General features: G+C 33.2%; 1 protein-coding gene across 2 annotated transcripts in view; it reads right to left on the minus strand.

Annotated features, from left to right (window-relative positions):
* LOC137923324 (uncharacterized) overlaps window positions 1-14,532 on the minus strand; it is a 54,516-nt gene that overhangs the window by 3,274 nt on the left and 36,710 nt on the right. The gene's annotated exons all lie outside the window — the stretch shown is intronic.

Genomic DNA, 14,532 nt, shown 5'->3' on the forward strand with positions numbered 1-14,532 from the left:
GCGTGATTTATTACGAAATTTGAATTTGTTGTTTTAGGACTCGGCAACGGTTTCATTCATGAGCGGAGCGGGTAATTATATTTTTAATAATATTTCATAAAAACGACGATATTTAAATATAACATTTATTGCACCTATTATTAAAATAAAATATTAATATACGTATTTATAAGCGAAAAACAAAGTCATCGAGGTTACTGTGGGATCTAGAAGGATCTTACTTTCTTACTTAATATAAAGTACATACAGTACTCGGCGATAAATATTGCACATCGACCTTTGGAAAGAGACAATCTGCTAATTTCGGCTTCGTAGAGCGTTATCTCTGTCGCACGAAATACAAACAGTCCGGTATCTATTAGGAGCTGTTAAAACAAGTATCATTTGCTTCTTTTGATAATTATTTTCATTCTTTATATAAAATACACCAATTTTTCTATAAGTGGCGGTTTGAGGTTTGTATAAAATAAAAAAAACATGTTCACTTTAAGTTTACGTATTTTATCATTTAGGAAAAATACAACTGTGCATAATAAACACAATTATACTTATTGTTAAAATGAGAAATTGCAATAAAAATAAAAATATGTTTAACAGCTCCTAAAAGTTTTATGCCGTGCATGGTGATGTGACTAAATTTATTCTACTACTAAATTATGACTAAATTTCAAAAGCATGCAGCTTTTGAAATTTAGTCTATCTTCAAGTCAAGTCTTATGGCCATTTTGCACTCCACATTGCGTACAGTTGGCTTCACCAGGTTATCTGATCTCTGTGCAACGTGGCCGAATTAATCGAGTATTCTGTTGATAGAGTATATACATTATATTATTAAAATCTAATTTGATTGCGCCTAAGGAAATGTTTGACATATTTTATAAACACCAGTAGACATCAACAAGGATGTCTATTGTAGTGATCAGGAATCTGTGATGAAGAAGATACATACTTCTCTGGATAGGAGGGAAGATACGTGAAAATTTTCTTCTCCATTCATTATAACATAGATCTTTAGAGTTCTTCGTATCTAGTTCTGATGGTACTAGTGGTACAATTGTAATATCTTGAAGCAGAGGTGATCAACCTTTTTTAATCAAATGGCTAATTTAAATTTTAAAATCGTTTGGCGGGCCGCACATGAACACTTATTAATAATCTTCCAATCTTTTATTTATAATATATATTATATTTTATAATAAATACGAAAAAATATCGCGCAGACAGGTTGCGTTCGTGTTGAATATTTAAATAAGTCGCTGTGTGAGTAGTCACAAACAAATTAGTTGGGTTTACTTTGTATTACTGTTTTATTATAATATTATATCAGAGAATGTTGATAAAAATAATTTAATTCTTAAAATGAATAATCCTCAGCGGTCGGACTACGGGCCGCGTGTTGCTCAGCCCTGTCTCAAAGCGTTTCCGTAGTCTCAATAACAAGCATCAAAAATATGACCGTGGATATTTTCCGGTAGAAATCCGCTAATATTTTCTTCCGGCATGTTTTGTCTCTCGTAACATTTATTGTTGTTAAAATTAGTTTGAAAATAATTCTAACAGTTTTGAATTATCTGTAAACACTGTCTTTAACAATATCACAAGTTATCACATCTGGATTTGTGCCTACGCCGCATTGGATCAACGAGATCTGCGTTAATTTTCAATTTATTATCCATTCGGGAGCGAAATATTTAAATGCATTTATGTATGTTTAATTTGCATACCGCTGTTAAAACCTTTATGTAGACACGCCTTTATGACTTGCGAATTCCATTTATGGCGACCAACAAACAAATAATCAGCATGAGAATTATAATTGCTATTAATATTTTAAGCCTGTTACACACTAGCGATTTCGCGGTGTTTTGCGTGAATTATTTCTATTAATTTTAAATTAAATGGTATCTAACATTTTCTCTGCTGGCAAATTGTTTTACATACGTATGTAAATAAAATAAAATATAAATGCGTTTTATTTTAAGACAGAAGGTAAACATTACATAGTACAAAAAATATTAGAAACTTTAAAAATAAAATATGAAAAGATTAAAAAATTATAATATTAAAAAGTGACTACAATCTATGGTATGATTTTTAATCTTCTGCTAGAATCCCTCTGCAGGTGAAGGCTTCCTCCAAAGATGCTCAATCTTCTCTAGATTTGGCATTTTGGAATCTGCACCGGCGACTTTAATTACGTCGACTTTCCATCTTCCACAGAGTCTTCTTTCTTTTTTTCTTTGTTTCGTCTTTCTCTTTATCCCCAGTGGGCGTTTCCACGCTGTAACTTTTTGGTCCATCTCTGATCCAGCATACGCGCACAACTTTACATATATATTACCAGTATTTATCTTCTATCGATCTGTACATAAGAATACGCGGAACTCAATTAAATTTTTAATTTTTTTTCATCATTGTGTCAGTCGATGGAGGTTCATTGCAAGGTATTGGTCTCCCACAAAGATCGCCTCGAAGACCGATCTTGCAGTGCCCACAATTAGACGCAACCATGGCTGTGTCGTTGGTCCACATACCAGAACCTGGTTACCATTTTTGGCACTTACGGACGTCGTTTCAAGCGATATGTCCCGCCTATTACAACTTTGAAAGAGCAAGTCTTCGAGTTACGAGGGTTCTTCAGTGGATCTCCCCTTTTTTGATTTTTTTAATGGATTATATTTTTCTGTTTGAGTTTTACTTCATATATTGAAGACAAAAAAAATTGTATGTACTCACTAATTGCATATAGAGGTAGTTAAATAATTTATAAAAATAAATAAATTTATTTCTGTACGTAAAATCGACGATAAATTACTTAAAGGACTGCCGATGTAATCAAAAGTAAGCTGAAATTGTCTGTATTTTTTTCTAGGTTGGTATTACTGTCTTTAACATTTGCCAAGCGCCTGTTTGTCAAAAGTTGAGATATCATTTGGGTCAGCCTTTAAAGTTGTTTGGTGTTTTAAACGCTTCAAATTCGGTGCCAAAATAACGTAAATTCTTAAAAAAAGCATTCAATTCTCTACTGCTGTCGTTCCGCGACCACCGTATTTGCCTGATATTTAGAAAACTCAAAAGGCCAGTGCGGGGACTTCGTTTTGATATTGAGGAGATAAAAACCGAATCGAAGAAGATCTTGAAGGCTATATCAACTTTTGAGGACTCGATAAAGCGTTATAAAGTCCGTTTTATCGGACGAGGATTATTTTGAATAAATAAATAATTTTGATCACAGTATTATGTCTTAAGATGGAAGTCATGATTATCATTCGATAATGTGAAACTGACCTAAGGAGTTATCACAATGCTATATGTCAAGCGTCGAACGTGCCGGCAAAGATTTGATAAGTGGACCCAAATATTTAAGCTTACCTCCATTTAATAATTTACGTCTTGTTCTAATGTTAACAATCATAGGTTTATTCCGACTTCGCGATAAAACTTCAAATCTGCAATTCGTGTCGGATTATATCGTATTCTAATAATCGATTATCTTTTAGTATATATTTAGAAGGTAGATAATATATTAATTCTTCAAATTTATTACACATATGTGCTCTGCAATTTTATTTAAAATTTTATTTAAATAGAGTTAAAAAATTATTGTTTAATATTATAGTTATTGCGGAAATTGATATTTTTTTAATTTTAAGAGCTTGTGTCCGCAACATATAAATGGGATGAATGTATCACGCATATATTTACTGTCAAGAAATATATGGTAAATTAATCTAAATATCAATGATTTCAGAAATAATATATAACGTAATAATAGCAAGCAAAAGAGTTTTTAAAGTACGAACTATTACATGTTAAAGTTAATTATTGTTTACTATTTGTTCGTGAAGACTTAGAACTTATTGTCTTGCATAAAATTAACCTTTAGTTAAATAAACCTAATATTGCTTACTCTGCTACTTAGTAGTGATGATTTACATTAAATAATATTCATGGTGATGATAACATATCTAGGAAGTACGTTTTTAAAAAAATAGTTTATATTGTTAGTAAGACTTGCGTTAGATTCCCGGGATACAATATAAAATTCACTTCTTCGTTTTATGGATCCAGAGAATGGGCATCAGCATCTTCTGCGTACCATAATACGGCGATTATGGTATACCCACAGACCTAAGCCATGCATTGGACATATATGGGCTGAAATTACGACGAATTATAATTACATTGAACTTTAATGTACTTGATCAACACGTAATTCGGCTACAATATTTAGAATCAAATAATATAAAACCAATCTTGGTTAACACCTGAGGATGGCAATGTCAAGTAGGGATGAGGAATAAATAAAAAAGGACATTGTTAGGGCGTGTAAAAACAAACAAGACATCAATGATTTTTAAAATTTAAGCACTTAGACTTAGTTTTAAATAATTTAAGACTTAAGTTAGGAAAACATTGAACCATGCAAAAATGTGAGAAAAAAAATTCGTAAATATTACACGTAATTGTAAAAACAAAGACACGGACGCTAATGTCTGGAATATATTAGACGGATCAGAAAGTAATGTCGTTACTGTCGATATATTTTACAGAAAAACCGATTGATTTGTTACCGCTCCGGCATTGATTTGTATACTAGATGGCAAAAGGTTATTGATAATGGAGGTGAATATATTGATTAAAAATAAAAACTTGTTAAAAATGTCGTGTAAATTTAACTTAAAAAAGCGATATTACATTCCGGTTCACTAATAGCAACAAAATTAAAAATAATCATGGTTTAAATATATCTATCATATTTATTGCAAAATTATACAACATATGCCAGTCAACTGGTGAACATTGACTAGTTGTTCAATAGGTCTGGCACATTCTACAAACGCCTAGATAGATTAGTTTAATTAAATTTGACATACAGGTTGATTGATTATAGATATAAGCTTCAAATGTGTAAATGTCTTTATTTTAATCAGTCGATTTATATGCAATAAATTAAAAATCTTTTACACCTATTTCTAATCTTTTTATAATGCTTTTAATAATTTTAATTTTCTTTTTTATTTTAATGCGACAATAATTACTGGCAGTACAATGTGTGCAGAGACAGATAGTAAATAATTATTTTTTATATATAGTGATTCGAATTTAAAAATGCTTCTTGTAACTGTATTATCATTACGTAATTTGTTATTTCTGAAACCATTGATTTTTTATATTTATTGACATCAAAATAGGCATTTCAAAGGTTTTATATTCATTTAAATATATTTATATAATGATTGTTATATATAATCTGCGCATTGTCAGTTTGTTCTGCTCGGAATTTTCCAGTGTAATGAATATATTAAAAATTATGATCAAATATGTTTTACAGATTATATTTTAAGATGTCGGGCACCGGATATCAATGCCAAGAGGGTTAAAAGAAACGGGCGTTTCCGGCGCAGTTTCTGCCTCGTAAATATTGTAGATTAAATAATCCACAATTAAATGTCCCAATTACGCCATTCCATGCGCCGGCGCATGTCATGCCAATTTACACACAGTCCCGTATTACACACGACTAAGGTTCAATATCGTGCGGCCCGTTAACGATATAGTAAGCGACAAACAAATAGATCGCGGTTAAACGGGCCCGCAGACATAACAGTCGGTTTGGGTTACGTCGAAATTTGCCGCTACTAACGGTCCTCAAACGAAACTCATTAATTATGACAATTTCGACTATCGAAATTATTTATAGATCAAATTACTTTCGGTAGAAATATCCTACACTCTATCAGGTTAGTTCACTCTTATGTTTCCGATGTTTAAAACTAACTAGACTGTGATTAGATAATTTCAGAAATTTAATCAGTAATATTTGCGTAAATCTAAGCCAAATTTTTTAAACAATGGTTGATTAAAAAAATAGATTAATTTTGCAATTTTTGCAATCTTTGCAAGAAACATAGTATTTATTGTGATGTTGTTTATTTTATTATTGTAATTTCCTCATTGTTTTATTGCTTTAAATGCGTAAAAAATTGTAAAAAAAACAGAGATTATAGTGATTTTATTTCAAAGAAAACTGATATATATGAATAAATGAATTATTTATTTCGATTGCTAAATGTCGCTGGAAGCGTGCATCGCAAGATCGGCCATGATATAATAATGATAATACCGAAATAATTATTAGTTTCGAATGATTCGAGTTTACTTCGAGTTCGTATTTCGAAGCGATGGTAGGGCCCGCGGGGTCTCGTGTCAGAACTGTTATGGTGGACACGGCAAACGCAGTCGCAAGGCGCCGCGACCTGTATCCATCAATCTCTCGCGCCATCTAAACACGGAACGCCGTAACTTCGCTTTGTCGGCCTCTGCATTTCGGACAATAGATACCGGTGGTTACTGCGAATGGAGATAGAAATAGACACCGTATCTAATTGGAACGGTTTTACATTGTCATATATTTTACGGTGATTTATACGAACCGCATATACTGTATTGTTTTTATTTATTAATATACACTTTTATACACCACAGACAATAAAAAAAGAAACAATTCATATGGTACAAGAGGCGGTCTCATCACTCGAGGCGATCTTTACCAGACAACCTTTGAATGGAGATAAGAGAAGAAATAAAGCAGTTTAGGGTGTACATATACATACATCACTACTGTCTTTGCCAAACCTTATTGAATAAGTCGTTCATTATAATTAGAGATATGCACTAGGCATAATTTTTATATTGTCACGAAGGCAGGAAACGTGAGCGAGCGAGTTGTCATTAACAAAATATTTAGAAAAGGTTCAAGAAGTTGGTATGACTAAAATCCACAAGAACGATTATCCAAATTATAGTTTTGTAACGACTGCAGAGGTTTTATATTAAAGCTGGCTTGCAAGAAAATTGACAATGTCATTAATTCATTGTCAATGTCAAAAAAAATCATACATTAGTCAATGTTAGCCCTTCCTTACAGCCACTTTGGACTTGCGGGTCCGAAATAAACGAGATAATAAAAAAAATCTACGCTAGATCGACTTTCGGAGAAAGGTGTGAACCTTTTGTCATAAGACATTTTACCTGATCGATATCGGAGTCGGTTGTGAGTGTGGCAATGTCGCACGGACACGAGAGCATTTTAAAACTAAGAGACTTGAGCGGGAGAGATGAGCTTTTGACGTGGACAAAACCAATGTATAGTCTAAACCAGAGATCCCCAAACTTTTTTGTGTCGTAGACCCCTTGCCATGTTTTGCCGTGTTGGGTAGATCCCCTACTTACCTGATATTTATTTCCTGTAAATTTCTAACTGTAGTGAAGTTTAGTGTTAAAAACTTAAAGTAAAAACACGTGTTAATTTATACATTTATTAATTGAATTTAAATTAAAACTACTCTAAATGAAATTTTGTATCTGTTATGTATAATATACGTAACAAACCACAAAGCGAATACCCACATCCTACAACTTACACAATTTTAAAAACATATATAATAATTTTTTTACTTCATAGGTACTTTTATAAATAATGTAAATGTTTTGATATTACAAGATAGTATGATGTAAGTAAATAGGTACTTTCAGTGTATGTGTTGAGATCCACTATCGTGGACCCCAATTTTCATTTCATGGACCCCCAAATTTTTTTTCGCTGACGTAGACCCCTTGCAGGTTGTTATAGACCCCTAGGGGTCGATATAGACTACTTTGGAAATCACTGCTCTAAACGGCCATCTGCGGTCTAAATCCTCAATACTGCGGAATCTAAAAATTCCAATGTGTCAATACTGACTACCATTAAAAAAAACAATCAACTGTATGTCCCGTTTAACCCTTTCATTACCGCAGTACGTTCCGCCGAAGTGATGCTACTGAACCGAATAGGTAGGCTGATGTTCAAATTTTCTCATTTAAGTGTTACATATTTAAATATTTTACTGGTATATCTATTAAAAATGATGTTGAGATTCTTAGTAATTTATTTGGCTGTGATAAATCTTAAAACAGAGTTCTACACATAAACACACATTACAAAATTTTTACGTTCATATTTAGATTCCCGTCTTTTCGCATTTGCACTGCAATCAACGCATCTTGTACTTCGATTTATTACTACTGATTATAAATTGAAAATAAAACGTTTTTCGACCAAACTTAGTAGATTAACATTGCAGTGATACTTTTTATATTTTAAACTTTATGTTCCAAATATATACTATACTTTCGAAGAACTGTTTTTAAAGGCGCCTTCAATAACATGATTGTACTCTTAGAGTCAATTCACTAATGCAATATAAGGGACAGCAAATAGATGCCACCTAAATGCGTCGTTGGTGCACACGGTCCGTCCAGTGGCGCTGGTAAAAAAGGATTAAATAAGTAAAATAATAATACAAGAAAACTTGTTATTAAGAAAAAGACCAATATTTAGCCACTTCCGCGCATGTAGTGGTAGTCGTGCAACAAAGTGCACCGCCCGCCAGCCCGCTGATAAATGCGTATGCGGCAAACAATGCGAATTACACAACTGCCACCGCTAAATCACAGAGCCAGACTCTGTGTTTGTCACTAATCGGTGTAATATAACACCTGAAGATGCCCCGAGGAGGGGTGAAACACTTGTTGAGCGATTTGATGAGCGGGCTGGCGGGTGCACTTTGTTGCACGACTACCACTGCATGTGCGAAAGTGGCAAAATATTGGTCTTTTTCTTACTTAGGATGGACTTCCGCAAGGTAACGCCTGGTCCCATTAAATCGATTAAACATCAGTGAATTTTCCCATATTAAAACAGTAACAGTTAACTAGCTGAGACTATGCGAGAAATGGTCTATTCGTGACCCACTAGATATAGATGCGTAAGATAACTAGACGCGGTCGAGGTGACTGTCGTTCGTTTTAACGACGATCGTCGCGAAGTTAATAATTTAACTGGTACAGTTTAACGGTGATCTGAACGAGGATTTTTAAAGTGACATATAGTGATTGTTATACCGTTGATCTCCAATAGGAAGTATATCTAAATAATTTGATATACACGCGCGATCGAACCAATACTGATCGAAGTCAGTTAGATGTTTTTATTAATTATTGTATTATATTTATAATATGTATTAAACCTTTTTTATTATGAGTATATATGTTATATAAGTATGTATGTATGTTTATGTTTATTTATGTTCATTTGTTTGTGAATATGTATTTTTTTGTACACGTGAACTACCCTTTATAAGTACTATTATCTTTTCCTTACTATGGTTGTCTGTAAGATATTGCCTAGTGTGATAAGACCGCCCATTGTACTTTTCTGTATATTATTGTATCTGTATATTATGTATCTTATCGTGTACAATAAAGAATATTAAATAAAATACACATTTAATTAACACGTCGAATGCCACGTCAGTGTGACTGACACCGAGCTTCCTACTAAGGACGCGTCAGTCATCAGTGACTGACACAAATTTTCGTTCGTCTCGACACTCACCAGTGATAGTTGTTGTACAAAATTTATCTAACAATGAAATCAAAGTAATTTTTAATCAATGCAAGATTTTGTTATATATTTGTACATTTTTCACAAAATATTACAACCTATTTGGTCAAATTTCTTCCTAATGTAATCCTTGCATCGAGTAAATTCTATATTGATAGTATTGAGTTTCGCATTGTACCACGACACCAGCCTGCGCGGCGTGACGAAAGAGTCAGTATAAAACCGTGTGGCGCTCAAAGCATCGCTAAATGTGTTGCTAAGTTTAAAACTCTAGAACAATTCTATCAATTCAGCTAATTACTTTCTTGGAACAGCTGACGTTAACTAAAAAATCCTAGGGTAAATAAAAAATATACTATAAGAAGGTTAAAGGTTACAGAGTAATAGAGAGGGCTATGATAGAAGTATCAGAAGTGAGGAGATTCGTAGAAGAAACAAGATCACAGACGGTGTTCGAAGAATTGCTCGTCTGATGGTTAAGGTTGGGGGAAGTCGTTGGATGCGGGCAGTGCAGAACTGGTCATCGTGGCGACCTTTGGAGGAAGATTTTGCCCTGCAGTGGGCGTCCATCGGCCGAAAAGAAGAAGAAATATCTTAAAGATGGTAGTCTTATTAGAATATCGGACTGTATCGTCACTTGAGATTAAACGCTACGCTCCACGATGACGACAGGAATAGGTTGTAAAACCAATGAAGGCTGAGATACCTTCCTCTCCATGGTATATCGACCCTCAATAAGAAGAGAATTGCGAGGGAAAGAAATCAAACCAGCAAGTAAATTTAAATATTTCATCCCTGTAAAAATATTTGATGACCATCAAAGCCAATAGGAGTATCAGGAAGTAAACAAAAATTTTGTTAATCATGTTTATCAATGAAAGCATAATCACATTATAATCAGTCTTTTGGTGTACGAAGTAGAAATATTATTGTTGTAAGCGATTTTTGTGAAAAAGAGTGAAATGCTTTTTTATAGTTTCTATTGAACTGCGACGAGTGCATATTTTGTTGTATAGAAGCTGTTGTGTCTGAGTGTCTTGGTCTTTAAAAGACGATTGACGAAGCCATAGAGTCCAGATTTGGACGTACCGCATAATCCAATCTTGTACCAAGTAACCGCTGATCAATGTTACGTTCATATTAATTATAAGATTGAAGCTATATCGCATGTTAATCGACTTTCCTATCTTTATGCATATTCAAAAACATCTTGTATGTTTATTTAATTAGTTCAACAAACAAGAATTTCAAAATAACAACCATCGTGTTCACACATTTGGAACATTCGCCGCGTTTTGAAATTTGAATATTGTCAACGATATTTAGTGTTATCGATAAAATCTAAATTAGCTTTGCCTTTGATACCGTGAGCCGATTTATGTATTGTGGTCAAAAACTTAAGTGGCAGCCGCGAGATCATCAAATCACACCTAGTTCCATACAAACCTGCTGAGACATTTCAAACTCTATGCCCTCAACTATGAGTCCGATTTTCAATAAATCGGAAGGTAGAATTAGATTTTACAGTGTGTTTATAGTTGATTACTTGACAACGGCTACTATAAATTGTAAATGCTATAGAAATTCTAATTGGACGCCGAGAAATATATACTTTTATAACTAGATGCAGTGGTATCTACCGGAGTTTTTCTTTTGCGGATGAATCGCATTATTGATATATCACTAAATATCATATGAAGGGATATGTCTTTTAGAATTTCTAGTTTCACTAACAACTCTAAAAGAGTAGTACATTTACCGACCCGAAATTCCAATAAATAGGGAAGACTCCAAAAATAAAACTATTTATAGATTTAATGCTACACTAGTAAAAAACGTTCAATTATAAAAACAATTTTTCTATTTCATACACAAGAATTTGTTAATAATGTTTGAATGTTTTTACATTGTAATTCTAGATATAATACTGTGTAATCTTTTTGATAGATAAAGTATGTTGTTTTGATTTTTTCTTTTATTTTTCTATTTTTTTCTTCAAAACTTTTTCTGTTTAATAATGAAATTGTAATCGAGCTAATTGTTTTAACCGTCCTCTAATTTTTTACTTGTTATAAATTTCATAACTTTAAATATAGAACACCCACAGCTGGACATATGGCTTTGATCCAGTGTCATCCGACAGCCTTATTAAGGTCATTTGTCCACATTGTCGTTCTCCATTGCGCTTGGTGGTTCTTGACCTCGTCTTCAGGATTTTTTTTATGAGGCCTCCGCTATTGGGACCTCTCCGTCCACCCCTATTTTGTTGGGAACAGGGTTATTTATTTCTTACCAATTTTTTCACATGATTTTTTATTTTCGTCCTCGTCTTCCATAGTTCACAATATCTTTTTTTCTTCCTTCTATCATTTCATAATTCCATCTTCCTTTCTCAATCATTCCATTCCTTTCATCCATCCTCAAACACTTCAGTTGTATTTTCTATTGCAGCATCACAGCTTTATTTAGTTTATTTATTTTTCTCATTTACATCAATTTGTTTCACAGATTTTTACAGTTTTTATTCTATTTCAATAAATCTGTCTTAATAAGATTAAATACATAATATAATAATAAGACTTACAATTTTTTATGTTTAATTATGTTTTACGTCTCCAGGATTTTGAGGTTACAGCAGCATAACAAATTTGGCGATTCATTTGTATATACATCTGGTTTTAGGCCGCTAAATGCTTCATCAACATCATATTAGCTGATGGACATCCGCTGCAAGGGATAGATGCCATCTCCAAAGATCGTTCCGTTGACCGGTCGGTTAACTATGTCGTCAGTCTACTTAGTCGGGAGGTTACCCACGCCGCGTCTACCTGGTCGAGATCTCAACGGTCTGTCGGCGACTCAATCTGTACTGTAACATAACTAGTGGTTTCCTTCGATAGAAATTTAATATCTTAGTGGCAACCGTGTTACTTTACGTTATCTAGCAGAGTTGTCGTGAACGAGGTCGGGTGCAAAGCGTAGAGCCGTGTGGGAGCATGGACGATGTCGGTGCCTCCAAGCAGCTATGACGTAGATGTTCGCAAATATCAATCGTCCTAGAGAGGGCTTGAGCACGGCGGCGAACGCGTGTGTTTCTTTGTTTATTTACTTACCGCATGACCTATTAAAAATTGTCTGGCATATCCAATAAACTCATATTAACAAAAGTGTTGTTTTCAGTTCATATCAAGTTATATCTTATAGCTATCCTACATCTATATATTCTAATATATAAAATTCTCGTGTCACGGTGTTCGAACTTGAACTCCTCTGAAACGGCTTGACCGATTTTTACCAAATTTAATATGCGTATTCAGTAGGTCTGAGAATCGGCTACTATCTATTTTCCATACCCCTAAGTGATAAGGGTGGTCCACCCCTAAATTTTATTTTTAATTATTTAGACAATGTTTTTGGTTTTTATTTTATTATGATACAGCATACAAAAATACATACAAACCTAAATTTTCACCCCTCTACGATCGACCCTTATCTTACATTTGTTAATTAAAAAGTTTAATTTTTTTTGCAAAACAACGGTTGCGGGATCAGCTAGTATAGTATAAATTAAATGCGTATGATAAAAAATGAAAGGAGATGGAGTCGTAATTAAAATTTGTTTAGCATTTAAATTAAAATGATTACGTAGATGATAATCTATTTAAAAATTATAATCTGTTAATATTTTTGTATAAATAATTATAGAGTTATATTAATAATCGTGTGAAAATTTAATATAGCGTTTCGTATACTAAATAAAGACATTAATTTGTTTTCTCGTCGGACAGAATGTGTCGTATGGAACTGGCTTGTAAATGTTACTCAATTTCAATAACTTAGTCGCAGTTATTTGATGTTACAAGACGTATTTAATGATGTCACATTTGAAAATTCATAGTGAAAGGTTTGACAAGTTAATCATTTTTAAATAATTAATGAGATACACATTAGTAAATTAGTTTTATATAGCAATGGCAATGTCTATCGTTTGAATTACAAAAACTTATTATATCTCATAGAACCCACTACGGTTTATAATATATAAGATATTTGTATCAACAAATGTATCTATAATCGCCTTTATACTATGTTAATTAGAGTTCAAAACTGTACTTTGTTTTTTGTCACATAGCCAGGAAAAGCGGTGCTAATTTGGAAAAACTTTTGATCATTGAAAACTTAAATACACGGCGACTAAGAGGTTGCAGTTTTATGTGATGGTCACATTAGATCCAGGTTCAATATCACAGTGTGGATTCCTTATTAAAACTCAGATATTTGGAATCTACTTTATTTTTAGGAAACACAAATTATCATATAACATAAATTAGCATTGACACGTAAAACGGAGTGACTAAGCAAAAGTTAGTCAAAAACGAAAGAAGCATCCGAAGCAATATACATCGACGGAGGCTACTACTATTACTACTGCCTTAAGCCTCCCAGAATTCCCAATAGGGAGAGGGCGTCCAAAAGCTACGTGGTGGTCTAATATCAGAAAGGAACTGGAAACCCTTCAACTTGATGCAGAGACAACGCAGGATAGAGTGGCCTGGCGCAAATTGTTAAGGAGACACGACCCCAAATAAAGAGAAAAGGGAAGGAAGAAGAAGAAGAAGAAGAAGGCGGGCATAGATGGTATAACATTGCGTGAGAGCCTTTAAAAAAAGCATATCGATTCTCTTCCTAACGATGTAAGGAAGAGGTATTTACTTAGTTACTCCTGTCGCGGCTCGAAAGGAAACCCCCGTATTTTGCTATCGTAAGGTACCCTTTCATTAATTAAAAACAAAATAAAAATTGTGTATGCTTTTTCCATAAATTGAAAAATGTACCAAACAATACCTAATAGTAGCATGTTATAGACTCTAATCATTAAAATTGTTGCTGATTGAGACAGCAATGAAAATCGTAAAAAATCATGCAACAAAAATTTTTACTTCTTAAATCCATAATAATAAAATTTAAGTGGACGCCATTTTTGTAAATAAGTGAAATAATAGATAAAGATTAGTGAAGTGTTCTATTTACGGATTTTATTTTTTTTAAGTATGATTTTTAGGTGGCCAGTTTTAAAAACT

This window comes from Battus philenor, unplaced genomic scaffold (assembly GCF_028537555.1).
Source record: "Battus philenor isolate CCGP_79_NKW_IND1 unplaced genomic scaffold, ilBatPhil1.0.hap1 SCAF_21, whole genome shotgun sequence".
In the NCBI taxonomy this organism is placed as follows: Eukaryota; Metazoa; Arthropoda; class Insecta; order Lepidoptera; family Papilionidae; genus Battus; species Battus philenor.